The 18,935-nt window shown below is 43.0% G+C and overlaps 1 pseudogene; it reads right to left on the reverse strand.

Annotated features, from left to right (window-relative positions):
* Nucleotides 1-727: 727 nt before the first annotated feature.
* LOC118255588 (myosin-1B-like) overlaps nt 728-18,935 on the reverse strand; it is a 37,250-nt pseudogene continuing 19,042 nt past the window's right edge.

Below are 18,935 nucleotides of genomic sequence, written 5' to 3' on the forward strand. Positions count from 1 at the left end.
CTGATATGTGTCGATGGCACCTGTGTCCAAATACAAAAATGAAACAAAATAATGATCAGAGCCACTGACACTCAGAACCACCTGGCTGAACACGACTACCCCACATGGTTCCCATTGAGAAAGACGTTTTAAAATGAAAAATTTGAAGCTACAGCCAATTAATTGGCCCCTTATCTTTGCTTTTGAGAAATGATTATATGATGCTACTAAATGATCCCTTTTTTTCACTTAGGTCTGATACTTAGAAAATGACAAGCAGCTCAATAAAGACCTGGGCCATGGTGGCCTAGAACAGCCCCTTCTTTTTCGATGTGTTGACCCTACTCACCACAGAGGGTGCTGAAACACAGTATGTCAGAGTGGCACTTTGAGGTGAGAGTACAATCCCACCATGTTACAGAAGCCTGAAGTTGGTGGAGGGGAACCGTGGCAAGGGACGGGGCTACCTCGGGAGGCTCCTAGGACAGGCCGAGGACTCAGACATAGCCCTGCTCCAGCACCAGGCTGGGAAGAGGTTTCTGGCTGACGTTTCCAAACGTTGAACATGGAGACCCCGACTAGAGTTCAGTGGGTGACGCCCCTCAGGCACTGGGCCTGCACTTCGGGACACACGAGCTTGCTCGTCTTTGGAAGTGAAACCAAGGCTGAGGAGCCGCGACACTGCGTACGGTGAAAGCACCTCTCCCCCGAAGGACGGAAAGAGAAAAAACGTTCCCTGCCGCAAGGCCTACGGCCCAGCCCGGGACGCCTGCCGGAATGCCCGGGCCGCCGCCGAGCGGCTCCGACTCAGCAGCGCCCAGGGCGGGACGGCCTCACCCGCCACCGGCCCCGCCGCGGCGAGGAAGCGCCCTCTGCAGGCGCCGCCGGCCCCCGCAGGCTGGGTTTCCGCGACCGGGCGGCGGCACGGCCCGCCCCGAGCCTGGCCTCCCGGGAGCTCCCGCTGCGGCCCCACGGCGCGCCGGGGCTTTCCAGCGCTGCGGGAGAGCACTGGCGCTGGGCTACCCCGCTCCGCGGCCTGGGGAGGGGGGGCTCGGCGGGGTCCTCGTGGAAGCTGCGCCAGCCATGCGGCTTCCTCCCCCCACGGCGCTCCGTGCGGCGGATCTCCCCTCCCTCCTGTCTTGGACGCTCACGGCCCAGCCTTCCCGCCCCACGCAGGCAGCGTGGAGCAGACCACCTCATTTTCCCTTTCTTCCACAAGCAGGTCTCTACACCACAGGAAACAGCGTATGCAGCCAATCCCCACACATCCCTTAGACACCGCAGATCCCCACACATGCACTGTGTGGAGCAGAGGCTCTCCTCTTTCCCACAGGACTGTCAGGGACGGCTAAGGCAGACAGAAGGATGGAGCAGTTCCTAAGTGCTGATATTGTTCCAACCTTATGGAGAGATTTTTGCTGACTCCCACCCCTTCTCCTCCTCTTCCTCCCCCCCCTTCTTTTTTCTTCTGTTCTCCTGTTTAATTGTTAAACTTCTGTATCTAAGCATGAAAGTTGAAAACATAGAGGACAAATGAGGTGTCTGTGCCCATTACCCTGGGAATTCTTTTCCCTGCCTCGGATGTAACACATACTTGGGTAACTGCTGCCCTACCTGCTGTAAGCGTTTACACTCAGTCTCATTACAAATTGATAGCCCTTACAGTCACCAGTGTGTCATGCAGGTTTGTTTTTATTTCTCACATCTACTTAGGGTTGACTAAGAATGTAGAGGCCAAACAGCAGTTACATGCATACCTAGTGATTAGAAGCAGGTAATGAATATTTGTTGTATACATAGAAGTCTCTAGCGTCAGGGAGCCTGCAGCAGCTCTGGTCATGGACCTCATTCTTCTGATTTCTAAATGTTAAATAAATAAATAGATAGGTTATTGGGGGTAATTGAATTACTTGTGGGGTTGTTACAGGTCTGTGGCTATTGCACATGTTATGCCATATTACTGGTAAAGAAGTATTATCTCCCAATTCTGCTGAAAGACCTGGTTTCTTACAGTAGATTATATCTGGTATATATCTTGGGAGGCACCAACAGGATTTTCAAAAAACACTGATTTTGAATAAGTGCCAACTCTGTCCTTCCGTTATGATGACGATCCAGTGCAAAAGTGGGAAAAAGACAGCTGTGGCTGCCAGGTGTTTGAGCAGAGATTTTTGTGGCACTTGGTGAATAGGAAGGGTCCTCTGCAGCCCTTGAACTCACCTGTCTTCCAATATCATGGCTTTTGGCTCGCAGTTTGTTAACCTGACTTTCAGCAATATCAGCTCATTCTTCAGCCTCTTCCAACTTGTGCTGGGTCTTGCGGCATCGAGAGAGATTAGTGTTTGCCTGTGCTTCCTGAAATCATGGTGCCATCAGTGACATGCACACAAACTGTCATCACCCTGTTCCATTTAACACCCTGCACCTGCTCCATAGTAATGTAACCTACTACAGTCAGCCTCACAGCTCTGTCCTTGCAGTGCCAGAACTCAGTGCATTTGTACTACAAACAGCAACATGACTACTAGGAAAACTGGCTGGTGTGACTCCAAAAGTTTAACAACTCCATGATAATTACAGCTGTGCCTGCTCTGTTGTAAGCCAAACTCTTCAAAATATAGGGAATATTCAAAGGTAATGGCCACCGATGTCCTATCAAACTGAGTATTCACTTATTTTAATGAATCCGGGAGACCAGACTTTTCAGAAATAACCACCCAGGACCCACAAAGATTTAAAGAGTCCTGCACTCACAGCTTCCTCAGCCTGTTTCTTGCATGCTTTCACTTTTAACTGCAGCTTGTCCACCAGTTCCTGAAGCCGGAAAATATTTTTCTTATCCTCTTCAGACTGTGAGAAGTGAAAATAAAGTCATCCTGGAAATATGGACCAAGGTGATGCACTTAGAATACAAGAAAGATACAGAATAGGGCAGAGGATTTGAAATACCTGGTAAGTGAGCTCCTTCAGTCTTTGTTCATACTTGCAAGCACCTTTCGCTGACTCTATTCCTCATTTCTGCTCCATGTCAAGCTCATTTTCTAGCTCTTGAATCTGAAACACAGTATCATGATAAAGACAGCAAGCTGCCAAGAAGGGCTGCTGATACCACTATAGGATCCAGGGTTCTGCAGACTAAGGCCTGCAGAGAAAGTGGCAGTGCAGAGCAGCTTCCTGCAGCTCCTTCTTGGAGTTAGACTAGCTAAAACCCATTCACCATGCTACATTAGTAGTGACATGGTGTGTGACTCCACACTTGTTTATACAAAGAACTTTGCTGTGTGTAGCTGGGGCAGCTTTAACAAAAATCAGGCTTAAATCTGTCAGGGAGGAGGAAACTGAAACAGGGAAGGGAGGTTTCTGTCTGCGTTCTTCAGATAAGTAGGAAACATCTGTTTCATCTGTAATTTTCAAGTCTAGCTTGCCCTCATGAACAACCTGTCTGACGAGGGCTCCCATCGTACTATTGCTGTTCTGCAGTGTATGCAAGTCAAATTTGGACACCAATTGTTTTCTTTTTCAGTGGATATTTCCTTCCACAACCAAAAGCACCTAACTCCCAGTCAAATGTGCTATATCTTGTAAAAGGAATAGATTGAGTGCAGTAAGTGGATCAGGCAAATGCTCCATCTAGCCTAGTGCTCTGTCTCTGGGAGTGGCAATAGCAGATGCTATTTAGGGACAGCATGGAAACCTGGCCACTGCCTACTCCCCTCACACTTGTCTAGCTTCCACTGTCATTAGATCAGGAGTTTCAGTTGACATATCTGTGCCTGTTCCCTTAAGCGTCTGTTTATAAACTAGCTGATTCCTAATCCCTTTTTGAACCTTCCACCACTGCCTCTACAGTTTTCTGTGACAGCAGTTTCCAGAATTTCACTGCCCAGTCTGTACTTTCTTGTATCTGCTTTAAACTGACCTCCAGGCAACGATCTGCTCTGTATCATTTGTCCTTCTAATATTGTGCATTTTGATGACTAACCATCACGTATGCATCTAGTTTACTACTTTCATGATTCTGTAAACTTTGATCGCATCCTCCTCATCCATCTCCGCTCCGAACTGAAGAGTCCTAGCCTTGTTTGTCTCTCATCATAAGGCTTCACCCCCTCATCTGCCATTCCCTGGAAGGTTTTCTAAGTGGTGGGTTCTTCTTGAGATGCAGAGACCAAACTACATGTAGTACATATAATATAGTGGCAAGTAATGCTCTATCTCTCTCTCTGTCTTTGGTCTCAGTGCCCTTCCTAATAAAGACTAACTCTTTATTTATATATTTTTTTTGGCTTTTTGCTTCTACTGCACATTGAGCAGTTTCTGAGACCTGTCATGGATTGAGATCTCTTCTTACTGTAACTCCCAGTTCCAAATTTGTCCCCATGTAAGTATGTTTTAAATTATTTTTCCCTAGGAGTATGCCTACACTGGTGTTCATCTGCCACCATCTTTGCCCACTCATTTAGGTTTTATGAGGTTGTTCTCAAGTTCCTTACACGCAGTGCAGCATTTCACTATTCAATGTAACTCATCAAACCTGCTGGAAATCCCTGTTGTAACCTTCCCAAGAGATTCCAGCAGCCAAGGACCAACTCAGGACCCTGACCTTAGTGTACCCCAGTTTCTCCCATACCTTTGCCTCTAGTTTCTGGAGTTGCTTCTTTCCACCCTTCAGTACCAGCTGCTCAGCCTCATCCAGATGGTGCTGCAGGTCCTTTACCATTTGTTCCAGATTCTTCTTCACCCTCTCCAGGTGGGCACTGGTATCCTGCTCCTTCTTCAGCTCTTCTGCCATCATGGCTGCCTGGTTATAGTACAGTTATATCTTCACATCACTGGCAGTTCTGTGCTCCGTTTGGGAGCAATGAACAATGACCAGCTTCATATTGGTGTTTGGATCTCCACATTCTCAGTCAGTGCCTATGGCTGTGCTAAGGGTCTGTCATATAAGAACGATCACCATTTCTTGGTATTTCTACAGGTACTCTGCCTTGGAGTATGGGCAGGGTTGATGACAAAAAAAAAAAAAAAAAAGGCATCCAAATGACTCAGGATCCAAAGTTTAAAAGCATCTCTGGTACTCCTAAATGATTTTAAATATCTGGCTGTTTGGGGCTTAAGTTTCAGTCAGACTCCTAAGCAGTTTTTACCAATTAAATGACCCTGAATGTCTCCTAATTACAATGAAAAGCTTGTGCCTGTTGAACTCTTCAGAATCCGGAATAGCTATCACCATGGTTTCATAAAAAGGACAGAGAAGCTGTAGGGGAACCTGCAGCATGGCTGCTGAGGGGGAACCAGAACTAGACACAGTACTTCAGACCCACGTGCATCATGATGTGATGCAATAGTGTAACAATTTTCTGTTTCACCTTCATACACCATTTCTAGATAGTTCTAAGATTTGTTTCTTCTGATACTGTGGAACAGTTTCCTTGTTTAAATAAAATATTTCTATTCTCCCTTTTTATTTCCTGTATCTCTTGCATAGAGAAGCATGTATGATTTTAGTCTCAATTCCTGTTTTCTGCTGTATCTAAATAAGACTTGGTTCAGGCTATTCTTCCCATTTCAATTTTGCCACCATCTGTTTTTTGCTTTCTATTTACTTCAAGTCAAAGTGAATACCCACAAAGTAGGTATTAAAAAGAGGAGATGGGATGATTTTTCAATACAGACTGGTAACAGAACATGAGTAGATGACCTAGACTGAAAGGTTCTTCCATGACAAGCAGTAGGGCAGAGGCTGTGCAAGGCCCAGGTAGGAGGGAGTGTGCGTCACTGATATTTTCTGTTCCTAAGTTGAATAATCAATTCTCCCCCGCCTGATAGCTATCTTTCTAAAGTGTAAATGTGACTGGAGTAGTATAAAATGGAAGAGAGGTAAGCAAGAGAACTCACATCTATGATTGCTTTTTTTGCTTTCTCCTCTGCATTTCTGGCTTCCTGAATGATCTCTTCAATTTCGTTCTGTCAACGAGTAATGTCTGCTTCCAGTCTCTTCTTGGTGTTGAGGAGGCTTGTGTTCTGTTGGGACAGTCCAAAGACAGCTCACATACCATTTCATGCCAGACCAACATGCCTATTACAAAGGAGATACCAAATACCTGAGAGTGGAGAATCTGCACTCGCTCACTGGCATCTATCAGCTCCTGCTCAGAAACTTTCCGGACTCGCTCTGTCTGCTCCAGGGCAGCTCTCATCTCCTCAAGTTCTGTTGTCATCAGGTTGTTCCTACACTCTACCATAGCAAGCTGCTCCTTCAGGTCATTATTCTCTCTCAAAGCATCATCCAAATGGAGCTGGGAATCCTTTGAAATTGAAAGCACCATGAGATTCAGAGGCAAGCAGAGTGTCAAAGTCTTTATAGGACAGGTGCCCTTCTGATCCCTACCTGGAGTTGCCCTTGCATGCCTTTGATGTGCTTCTGTGTCTCTGCCTCCTGACAGTTGGCATGGCTCAGCTGTATCTCTATGTCATTTAGATCTCCCTCCATCTTCTTTTTCAGCCTCAAAGCATCATTTCTGCTTCTAATCTCAGCATCCAACGCAGTTTGCATAGACTCTAATACCCTCTGGTGATTCCTCTTCAGCTGTTGAATTTCCTCATCTTTCTCTGCACTCCTTCTATCAACATCTGACTTCATTTGGTTCAGTTCCAGCTGAACACGCAAGATTTTTCCTTCTTCATGTTCTAAAGAACCCTAGTAGTGTTGAAACAATATTATTTGTCTATGTAGTGTCCATTGCTAGGAAATGCCCATGCAGAATTTTGACACTTCACAGTCAGTAACACACACGTTTGCATTACTGTGGACCTTTAGAAAAGGCCTAGCTCTGCAAATGCAGACTGCTGTTCCCATATACAGGAATTATTATACCTTAGTGGGATAGTAATCAATAATTTAGTAATAAGATTTCTTAGAACAGTGACTCCAATACCACAAGTTCTGGGCACTGAGAGCTATGTTGACACTGCAGAGATAACAAAACATGTGAAAACATTAAATTGACAGGAAAACCAAGCCTCATACTGAGAAGAAGCTTGCCGTCATTTGCGTCTCAATGCTGAATTCTGTTTAGGGACTCTGCACTTAGTCCCTCCCAAGGTGCGAAGCCCCAACAACTGTGTGAGCATTCTCCCCTTCCATACAGCCTTTTCCCTGTGATATTCATATCATCTAGCTTACAGTGTTTAGGAATTAGAGTTTGAGGCTGGGTCTTTAGAACCAGCGGACAGAAATAAGCACATCCAGAGGATTAAGCATTTGATGTAGCCCTGGCATTCCTTTTTAGAACAGACCCTCCAGAGATACCTAGTTCTCCTTCTTGTTTCTACAAAGAGCCTATGGTGACTAATTCAGGATTAGACTGCTGACATTTAGATACAGAAATTGGACCAGACGGATTCTCATGGCCACTATAACTCTTGTTCCTACTGCTGTCCCATCTAGTGTGATCTCAAGATCAGAGATGTCAGTTGTTTTTATTCCATTTTATTCTATCTAAGGAGAGTTATGGAGAAAATAAAATGAAGCTCTTCATGGAAGTGGACATCACAAAAGGCAACAGTCAAAAGTTGATACAAGGGAAATCCGAACTGAACATAAGCATAAAAATATTCCCCCACGAGAACGATGCAGCAAGGGAAAAGGTTGTCCAGCAATACTATGAAATCTCCATCCTTGGAAATTACAAAAAACAATTAGACAAGGCTCTGCGTAATGTAATGTATTTTGACTAGGGAGCAAAAACCATCAGAGTTTTGAAACAAATGACCTTTCTGTAGCCTTTCAGAGGAGCAAAATCAAACCAGTGGTGCAAAATGAGCTTAGTTTTAGCCTGGGACTGATTTTTTTTTTTGTGTGCAAGATGGCACAACAAGCTGTGCTACATTAGGAGAGGGGCAGTCTCTATGTTATTTGTTCTGCTTTCTCCATTTATGGTCTCTCCCAAAACAAGACCCCTTATTGAGGACACTTACCTCTGCTTCTTCTAATGCTGCCTGAAGGTCACATTTTTCTTGTTCAGTTTGCTTCTTTGCTTTCTCCAGTCTGTGATTAGTTTTTCCAGCTTCAGCAATCTGTTCAGTAAGATCAGAAATTTCCTCTGTAACACAGAAAACACACATTTAGCTCATCTTGTTGTCAATGGCACCTGCAATTGCTGTATGGCAGGGGGAGTGACAGAAGAGATAATGGTGTATTATGAAATGGCAGTGAGAGGAAATAACAGATTCTGTCTCGTGTGCAGTATTTATTTCTGATTACCTGCTATTTCCAGTTCAATGTGCAAGTTTAAAAATGAGGGGGACCAACTGGAGGGAGCTCAGAGAGTAGTATCAGTTACCTCTGGATAGTGAAATCATATCTCCAGAGACAGTTCTATTTGATTCTCTCTTCATTCCCAAATTCTCTCCAGGGATCACTAAACTTCACAAAACTGAACTGAATTCCTTTACACAATTAGTTAGCTGATTAAATGCCAATCTGTTGTGCCACATCTGCATGGTGCTCCAACCAGAAGGCAGACAACAGCCCACCAGGTCTTTTCTAATGGTAATGACTGAAGTGGTCTGAAAAACTTGAGTATCTGTTTTCATCAACATTTGTGTCTGTTCAGTTAATGTGGTTCCTATCCATGAAGGGGATTATGATGGTGTGAAGGAGGGGAAATATAATGATGGCATTAGAAACCATGAGGAAGTAGGATATTATCATAAGCTGTACTCATGTGCTTATAGGTGACCTTGTGATGAGCTGAACAGGAAGGAAAGTCACCTAACCTGAGTTTTGTGGGAAAACCATAAGAAACAAAAGCTTGGGAAGAGGCAGAATTCTGGTACCCCAGAAACATGGAAGCATCTTAGCATGATAGATCCCAGCTGAAAGAGATCTGAGAACTTATGCTGGAGGTTCTTGTTCTCCCATCTGACAGTCTCTGCCTGGTCAAGAACTTCTTCATAGGCATTCTTCATCCGGAATATCTCAGTGCTAATGGAGCAAGACTCCTTCTGGGCAGTTTCCAGCTCAGCCTGACTCTCCTGGTACTTCTGCTTCCACTCAGCCGCAACCTGGAGTGACAGGAACCATCAGAGCATAAGAATGGCCCATTCTTCAATACCCCTGTCCCTGCACGTATATGTAACAAGAACCTTAGAGGCATATCATTGGGTCACAAAATCTTCTTCATTGCACATTCACTGCCTGTGACAATCAATTCGCTGGGATACATACTTCATCTATTTCAAGGGCAGCTACTTATATTATCCTCTTCAGACAACAGGAGTGTATGCCCCCAAGCTCACAGGTAGGTGTTTGGTTTCACAGCAACTTGGACACAATGTGGTTAGTCTGAATGAGGCTGTGTGAGCCTGTTTATTATGGTGGTCTTGCACTCAGCTCACCATAAAAGATCGTGCTATTTTCTCCTATTGTCTTCTGCGCAGCCCTGCAGGCCATCTTCTTTAGCTCATCTACCCATTTCAACCACATACACAGGGCTATGCAACATCACTTGGCCAAACAGTGTTGAGCCTTTTAGTAATGTTATTAAAGGCAGTGAAGGTTGGAACTGATTAAGGAGGTCGAAGCTATGCCTAACTTGAATAAAAGGCTGGAAGACTAGCACCAGCCAAAAGTAGGGGCTTGTTAGAATTTATATGAAAACTTTCAGTCTACTTGATCAAAGACTTGATGCAGGTCTTCCCATTCTCCCTTGTGAAAACTTCATGCTTTTTAAAACTATCAGAAATCTATGTTATTATCTGATGTGGTTACCTGAGATTATTCACATTGTGACATTATCATTACTACATGTCCTGTTTGGTGCTCCTTACCCACAGTTTTGCTTTGGATAAAATTTAATTTATCTTATTGTGAGTGCAGAACTTTCATGCTTTCAGAATTTGGCCTGGCCTATCAGATTTTTATGATATTCGTATCTGGTAGGCTTTCTGAATGAACCTTGTCAAAATTCTTCTGCTTTTTAATCAAATGCTGCACAGGCTGCGTTCAACCTCTCCATATCAATCATGAGGTCATCCACTTCCCCCTGCAGCCTCTGCTTTGTCTTCTCCAGTGAAGCACACTTTGAATTGACAGCCTCAGTCTGCTACTCTGAATCCTGCAGCCGCTGAGCAAGCTTCTTTCTGCAGGACAAGACAATCAGTACTGAGAGAAGGAAAATTCTGACATTCTGAGAAAATGGACAGGAAAGGAGTGTGGCATAGGAGAAAGAAGAAGAGAGAGCCAACATACAAAGCTGTGATAGTACGATCAGATAACATTAATAGGAGCCTAGGATAACAAAGAATGCTTGGAGTGGTGTGTAGGCTGGGAGAATACACAGGAGATACGGACATGTGGGTAATCATAACTTGGAAGGGGGAATCCCTAGAAACCTGGGAGAGAGGTGAAATGTGAGGTGGAATCAGTGAAGAAACAAGAGTATCCAAGGGGTAGCCTACACCAATGTGGAATCAGAAACACACTTTCAGTATCATCAGTGTCAAGAATGCGATTTTTCAACTACTATGTTTAACTCTATAGTTAATACACTGGAATTGTCCATTCTGTAGAAACTTTCACAAACCTCCACTTCTCTTCCTTTAAACCTTTACTCCCTCCCCTTTTCAGTCCCAACACATTACAAAGCACATTGCTCTGCATATTCCCACTACAAACATATACTGGTTTCCTCCAGTTCCTTTTCACATTTCTACATAAATGTCCTTCAACTTGATCAAGACCATCCCTCCACATACTTTGCTTCCTCCAGCTCCTCCATGCACTGAATAGCATCTGTCTCATATTTGGTTCTCCACAGGGCCACTTCGCTGTTGGCTTTGGACAGGGCACGCTGCAGCTCTCCCTTGGCTTCTTGCTCCTGTTCATATTGTTCCCGGAGCAAGCCACAGTCGTGGCGAGCAGACTGCAAGGCGTGGGCTAGGGCATTCTTGGCCTGTGTAGTTAGAATTATACAAATTGTCAGAACACTAACCATTTGTGACTGGACCTTTTAACTACATTTTGATAAAAAAACCTCCACATCTCACTGCTTATGTACAGCAGTTGCTAGGGTAACTGGAGGAGAAAAGTGAATAGCATTTGGGACTCTGTATTTCAGACCTGATATTGTTAATCACAATCAATTCTTTTTGCCCAATTTGTCTGGGATACTGCCTCTTAAACACATCAGCACGAAGTGCTTCAGGCAAAGATGCAATAAATTCAGCAACAGGAAATGTGTGAATAATGCCTCCAGAAGATGTTTCCCTGTAAGCTTTTCAGGTAGAATTTAGTGTTTATCTGAAGGTGGAAGAGACTTTAAACTGTATTGTCATTTCTAATCCTGGGTACTCCACTAGTGCCTTTTTCTTTTTTTCACTTCTGCTCTACCCTTTGCCTGAGTGATTTCCCATAGGAGTAAGGTATGTACACAGAGCTATTTTTATTCACTTCTTTCATGTTTTTGAACTTCAGAAAGCATGGCGAGAAGGGCTTAAACTGTCTTATTTAATTTCTATAATGTCTCTTCTGTGTATTATATTCAAAAGCAAAGCTTAAAAGTTCCACTGTTCTCATGTCTCTGCCTTTGATTTATTTTACAATTTTCCAGGCCAAATTAAAACAACTCACCTTATTTTCTTCCTCTAGTTGCCTCTTCAGCTCTTCTGTCTGCTGCGTGAAAGACTGTTTGCCTCTAGTCAACTGAGAAATCAATGACTCCTTCTGCTCTAGTTGCTACGTTAGTTCATCTAATGAGAAAACACTCCTTTTTAGACAGAAAAATATGAACAGACAGACATATAAAATTCATATGAATGAGAAAAGAGATTATATGGAAAGAGATTACAAGATATAATGTGGTAAAAAGAAGGGAGAGTAACAATTTAATTTCCACTGGATAGGAAAAAGCTATCAAAGATGAACACTAGGCTAGCATCAAAAGAAAGGGGATGAACTGACTGCAAAAACCACACACTGGTTTTGGTTCTTTTGGGTTATTTTTTTTCTTTGGGAGGAGTATCCATGACTGCCAGTCTGGATTTCTACAGTCTGAGTTTTGCTCAGATCACCCAGTGATGAATGTATAAGAAAATACACAGGCATTCAGGCAACATATTTAAGTGCTTGGCACAGGACAATTATATTTTGTCTAGGGACACACCATTCTCAGTCTGTAGACGTGTTTTCTGTGTGTTCAGATCATTAGCCGCATATGTTCATCATCTTTGGTTCTGACTTCACTGAACTGGTCTTCAAGAGCTCAGCACATGTTTTCCAGATTGCTCTGTTAAGAAATAGAAAGCATATCCGTCAGCTCATCCAGTTGTTCAGAAGAACAATAATAGCGATGAGAAATGTTTTTTCCTATGCAGCAACCTTGGCTTTAGAGACAGACTCCATGTTACTGGCCAAGTCATCTATCTCCATCTTCAGCTCACTCTTCTCCTTCTTCAGCTTCTGCTTGACTCGTTGCAGGTTGTCGATCTGCTCCCCAAACTCAGCTGTGCTGTCTGCATGCTTCTTCCGCAGGGCGGCAGCTGTGGCTTCATGCTGCAGTATGGCCTCTTCGAGGTCACGGCGCATCTTCTGAAATTCTGCCTCACGCTTCTTGTTCATCTCAATCTGAGCTGCTGTAGCCCCTCCTGCTTCTTCCAGGCGCTTGCTGATCTCCTCCAGCTCCCTGGAAAGTTCAGCTCACCGCTTTTCAGTCTTTGCATAGACTGCACGTTCAGCTTCAATTTCCTCCTCCAATTCCTCGATTTGAGCCTATGAAAATTAATTGGTTAAATGAAGATTTCTGAATAGAAATACTTGAAATTACCTTTAAGGAATAAAGAATGTACATTCGCTTCCATTTATATCAGCATAGAGAGTGAAACACCACTAGAAATTTCACTGAACTGTGTCCTAGGACTTAAAGTACTCAGTTTTGGAGCAACAGTGAATGTAAAATCTGATACTTCATTTTATGTTGTATTTCAGAATAGATTCATTATGTAATGACAGACCTAGTACTGTACTTTTCTAAAGGCATGAGGGATGTGCCACTGACAAATATAAAATAATATGAGTTTCTTAGAAATTTGCAGAAGGTCAGGCAGGCCATCTCCAGCAGCAAACAAGATGGAAGGAACCTTGGGATGAGCAACCATGGGATAACGTCACTGAAGGGAGCTGTCTTCCTGTGTCTCCATTTGGAAGGTGATTTCTACCCTGATGATGAGAAAACGTCACTTTCTTTTGTTTTCTTAGAAAGGTAATTCTTAGTAGCTTCACTACTGTTACAAGTCAGCATTGGATCCATTTTTGAAGCCTGCTACAAGGTTCACTTAAGTAATTTCTTATATAGCCAGCTATGATTATAGACCAGAGCCTCTGTAAAAGTGCCCTGAAATTGGAATAGCACCCATGTTCATTGTTTTATTCATGTGTAGATAAATATTTTTATAGAACAGTCTAAGAAAATATAAATTATTAATTGATTGATTATCAAATATTAATTCTAAGGAACCTTGTGGTGGTTTTAGTTTGCTGGGCAGCCAAGTTCCACCACAACTGCTCTCTCACTCTCCCTCCTCAAAGGGAAAGGGGAGAAAATATGATGAAAAAGGCTCAAGGGTTGAGATGAGGACAGGGAGATCACTCAACAGTAATTGTCACAGGCAAAACAGACTCAGCATAGGGAGATTAATGAAATTTATTACCTATTACTAACAAGCTAGAGCAGTGAGAAACTAAAAACAAACTACGAACACCTTTCCCCCATCCATCCTCTTCCACCTCCTTCCTCCAAGAGGCACAGGGGAATGGGGGTTGTGCTCAGTCCCTAATGCTTCATCTCCACCACTCCTCAGTCACTGTCTGCCCCTGCTCCAGGTGGGGTCCCTCCCACGGAATGCCCTTCTTCTCAAACTGATCCTGTGGGGCTGCCCACAGGCTGCAGCTCTTCAAGAACTGCTCGCATACGGACCATATGGCTCCGTACCACAGGGTCCATACCCCAGGAGCAAACTGCTCCAGCATGGGTCCCACAGGGTCAGCAGCTCCCCCCAGGCCTGCTGCTCCTGCGTGGGCTCCTCTCCACAGGTGGCAGCTCCGGCTTGGGGCCTGCTCCTGTGGGGGCTTTCCATAGGCTACAGCCTCCTTCAGGCCAGGTCCACCTGCTCCACTATGGGCTCCTCCATGGGCTGCAGTGTGGAGATCTTATTTTCCCTTTCTTAAATACGTTCTCCCAGAGGCACAGCCGATATTGCTTATTCGCTCAGCTCTGGGCAGTGGCAGGTCCCTTTTGGAGCTGGCTGAAACTGGCCTTTATCTAACATGGGGCAGCTTCTGAACTCTTCTCACAGAGGCCACCCTGCAGCCCCCTGCTACCAAACCCTTGCCATGTAAACCCAATACAAAGCTGTACTCAGCTACTAAAAATATCAATAACCCTTAGACTTTACCTGAAGCTCCTTGATTTTCTTTTGCAGCTGAGAACTTTGAGCCTGCTCATCCTCAGTTTTACTTTGCAGCTGGTTAATTTCAAAATCTTTTCTGTTAGAGAACAAGAATGCAAATTCAATATGGTTAAGATAAAATATGAAGTTTAGAATTCAAATGTCAGCGCAATACTTTTTTAGCCTATCATCCATCTGTTTCTTATCATTTGCCAGACCCATGATGGAAACCTGAGCCATTTTCAGATCCCCTTCCAGTTTTCTCTTTGCTCTCTCAAGGTCCATTTGCAATTTCTTCTCTTGTTCCAGAGACCCTTCAAGCTAAAACACATAAAACATAGTTTGAAACACATAAAACATACTTCAACAGTAAATATTCCTGATTTAAAAATCTTAAATTGAATTTTGAAAACTAGAGAAAACAATCATACTGTAAATGCTTCTCATCTCTACTTTTGATACACTCACTACAGAGTCAGGGTTTAGCTTTAGATATTAAGCTGGCCACAACTTGGCCATTCACAGTTGAAATGAAAGTTTTTGAAAAATACCAAAATTATTTTTTTTTTCAGTTAGTGCAGTTCTTAGCATGCAGACTGCAAAACATTGACAAATTCCCAGTGTCCACAGTGTCCCGGAATGTACATGAATTTTATAAGTTCACAGCAAGCTTCAGAATGCCACAGATACACTGCTGTAGTTAATTGGTTAAAATGGGGGCACAAAGGCCTACAATGCTGGAATATCCAGTGATATCCAGTGATGAACATAGATTAAACAGGCGAGGAAATATGGAAGAAACGCTGGATTCCACAATACCCTCTCAACTGCCCATGAGTTATTAAGTGAAATTACTAGAGCTGGCTTGGCTGCTTTAGTTGTTGGTTACACACCTAGCTACAGATTTCTACCCTCTCCTAATCTGTCAGAGCACCTACCTACAAAACTCCATTTTTTTTTTTTCTTACAACATCTACTTGCTGCTCCAATTTGGTCTTGGTTTTGTTGAGTGTGCTGACTTTGTCTTCCTCAGCTTGCAGGTCATCCAGTGTCTGCTGGTGCACCTCCTGTAAGGCCTTTTTCTCCTTGGTGAGTTTAGAAATATTTTCATCCAGAGCTGTCATCTCTTCAGTTAGATTCTTTACCTATTAGGCAGCAAGCATCCATACTATGAGGGGGTGCCATGGGAAATGATAGACTAAGAAAGAGCAGTGAGTGTACCCTTGCAAAATATTGTATGGGTTATGTCAAAGTGCTCTCCACTAAGGTATGTACTGATGAGTACATACTCTCCACTAAGGTATGTAATGATGAGAGTAATCAGCATCATGGCTGGCGCACCTGTCTGACCCTTCAATGGTAAGAATTCTTGCTTGAGTTGGTCTTGACTACCAGTTCTATCCTGCTAGTTTTAGTAGTGGAATGTGTGCTAGATCTTCACTGCCTCTGCAAGCTTTACTTTATTGGGATTTACTAAAGGCCTCTGGGTTGTTCTTGCACAAAAAATGCATTTCCTAAGTGTGATACATTTGCTAGGCACACAGATGTAATTTCTCAGAAAATTAGGTTTATTAAGTTATTACCAAACACAAATGATGGCCAAAAATATGTTAAATTTTCCATAAAAGTGAAAGCATCATGACAATAATGATAAACAAACTTCTGCCCTTGAACAGGTGATCATGAATTTAGGGCTGGACCTCTTAACTTGGCCTCTGGACACAGCAACTCTGCTGGCTTTATCTTGGAAACTTATTCCCTCTTCTTCATGGAGCAATGCACAACCAGGAACCTTATCTCAAACATGTCAGGCTCTCTGTACAAGTCTGTGTGATGCTTGCTTCCCACTTTCCTCATTCAGATGGGAAAGCCTAACAGTATCAATTAGGAAAGTCCACTCTGCGAGGTGTTTTAGCTATAAGGCCCTCATCTTATGGCCCAGCACCATCTAGATTTCCTCTAAACGTTAGTATAGAAATGTCCAACACATCTGAAATTACAAACTTAGGATCCAATAGTGTTCCCAGTAATGTCACTGAAGGGAACCTCAAGGTGTAATTACATCTCTGCTAGTATTCTTTCCACAGCAGGACTGAACATTGTCACATCAGACATGGGCTTTTGAATTCTAATATCTGAATTCTGTCTCTTCACACTGATTACTGAGGCATATGTGAAGACATCTGTGCTTTTACTGGAAAATAAATGAGCTAATGACCACCTGATATAGACTTTGCTATACTGACAGTCTGGTCCTGAGAATTCAGGAAGAACTCTCATTATGTAGTCAAGTCAATACAAGGAAAGGATGTCCATCCTTGCTGAGACCTGGGCTTCTTAAATGCAAGAGAAATATAAGAAAACATTTGGCATCTGCAAGATCAGTTCTCTTTGATGCACATGAGAAAGGATCAAAACAGCCATTTTGTACTGAGCCTCCCACAAGCATACTAGTTCTCCATCCACAGGAGACACAAATATACTGGTCCCTTCTGTGTGAAAATAGCAGAAGATAGAAGTTCTCCATCAAACACCTCAACACCTAAAAAAAAGTTAACTCTTTTTGAACTGCCACAGGAAAAAATAATATTTTTTTCCAAAGAGGAAGTTATAATTTTAGCAAAACTTTTTATGTCACAGGCAGTTAAGTGTTACCTTTCCTATGCCTTGGGAACATATCACTTCCATTCAGACCACTTAGGAAACTCTGCAACTTCCCACAGAATTGAAAACATTCTGGGGAAGAATAATTTCATGATCCCCCTGTCACCTTATTCTCTGTTGCGTGCTTCTCCTTTTCCATTTTGGCCAGAATCTGTTGAAGGTCATCAATATCTTTCTTCAGCTCAGAGCACTCATCCTCAAGTTTCCTCTTCTTTGCTGTCAGTTCAGCATTCATCTCCTCTTCATCCTCCATTCTTTCACTAAGTTCTTTAATTTTAGCTTCCAGCTGAATTTTACTTTTGATGAGACCTTCACATCTCTCTTCAGCATCAGCTAGATTTTCACTATCCTGTTAGAACATATTGAAGGCATGTTATGTTTATCATAAAAATTATGAAAGTTAACATATGTTGTTCAAACGCCACCTCCAGGAAATGAATTGCATAAGTCGGAGCAAAATTTTGCATGCAAACCACAGTAATGCACAAGATCTAATCATGGGGAGATTGTCCTGTTTTGTCATGGCTTAGGAAAGTGGAACATAATCCCACAACAGAGACACTTCCTTTCAGCTGGTCAGATATTTTGACTGTAATAACATGCCATAAAAACTGACCAGTTTGTGTCATAACAAGGAGCCTATGGTATCAGTGATATAAATAGGTGGGTCAGCAAACTGGATGTCATGGAAGCGTGAGCTTAGATGTGGATTTATAAAACACACAGTATTTCATAGTCATCTTTCAGAGTGTTGGGGATGATTCTATCTGTAATAAGCTCTTCCAATTAATGACACAAGTCTGATTGTCTCTCCCCCAACTTCTGCCACTTAATTCACATGAGACTTCCTTGCTCCCATCATTCTCTAAACTCTCTCTCAGCCAAGACTCAGGCTCATGGCTAAACAGGATTGCTCAACCTGAATTTTAGCCTGCAACTTCTACTATAACTATCATTTTGAGCAACATGATTGACAGATAAAATGTTACCCAAATTAATGCTACTGTGAGGTGTTCTAGGCAGAATACCAGAAAAGGTGTATGTTGCTTCCCAGAAGAGTTGTGGCCAAAAGACATCACTGCAGTAATGTAGCATGTTGTGTATACTTCTCTCTCAGATTCCTACTGAAACTCATGGCTATCAAGTGTGCATTTTCTGATAATAAACATGGACAAGATGGCTCTTGAGGAACCCTTCAAGCAGAGTTGATTGAAATTCACACAGCAATGGGACTTAATGAGCAGACAGGAAGGGCTGTCATAGTGCTGAAACGGTAAGAAAATGAGTCAAGAAAGAACCAGACAACACTCTGAGGGCAATGATCATATCTTAGGACTTCTTTTATGCCTGGAAATTTGAAACTATTGAATGCTTCAAATGGTATCCTAACCTGGAAGTTAGTTAGCTAAATACGGTCTTCTTGCCTTTTTTGGATTACCATCCATGAAGGGGTTAAAGTGAAGCCTGAAACATTTATAGACTAGGTTGGCTCTGGAGGACAGGGCATTAAGTACCAAAAAGGGTACAAAGAAACTCAAAAAAATATGTTAAGCTGAAGTGCTGAAGGAGGATTCGGGTAAGGAATCTGGTTTTCAACATGCATGGTTACGTCCTTGGGGCCTGAAACAATACAGGACTGTCCAAAGCCAGCTGGTTTGGGAGCATATAGAATCAAGTGACAGGTCCACCTGCACCAGACTGCCCTTGGCAACAGAGAATCTTTATTATATTTCAATACCTTCTTGCCTTGTGCAATTTCAGTCTCTGCTCAGCATTGTTATAGCTGAAAAGCATGTCTTTGTTCCACAGTTTCAGTCCTTTCTCTGACAGAAAAGCAGCCCCAT

This window comes from Cygnus atratus, chromosome 18, assembly GCF_013377495.2.
Source record: "Cygnus atratus isolate AKBS03 ecotype Queensland, Australia chromosome 18, CAtr_DNAZoo_HiC_assembly, whole genome shotgun sequence".
Classification (NCBI taxonomy): Eukaryota; Metazoa; Chordata; class Aves; order Anseriformes; family Anatidae; genus Cygnus; species Cygnus atratus.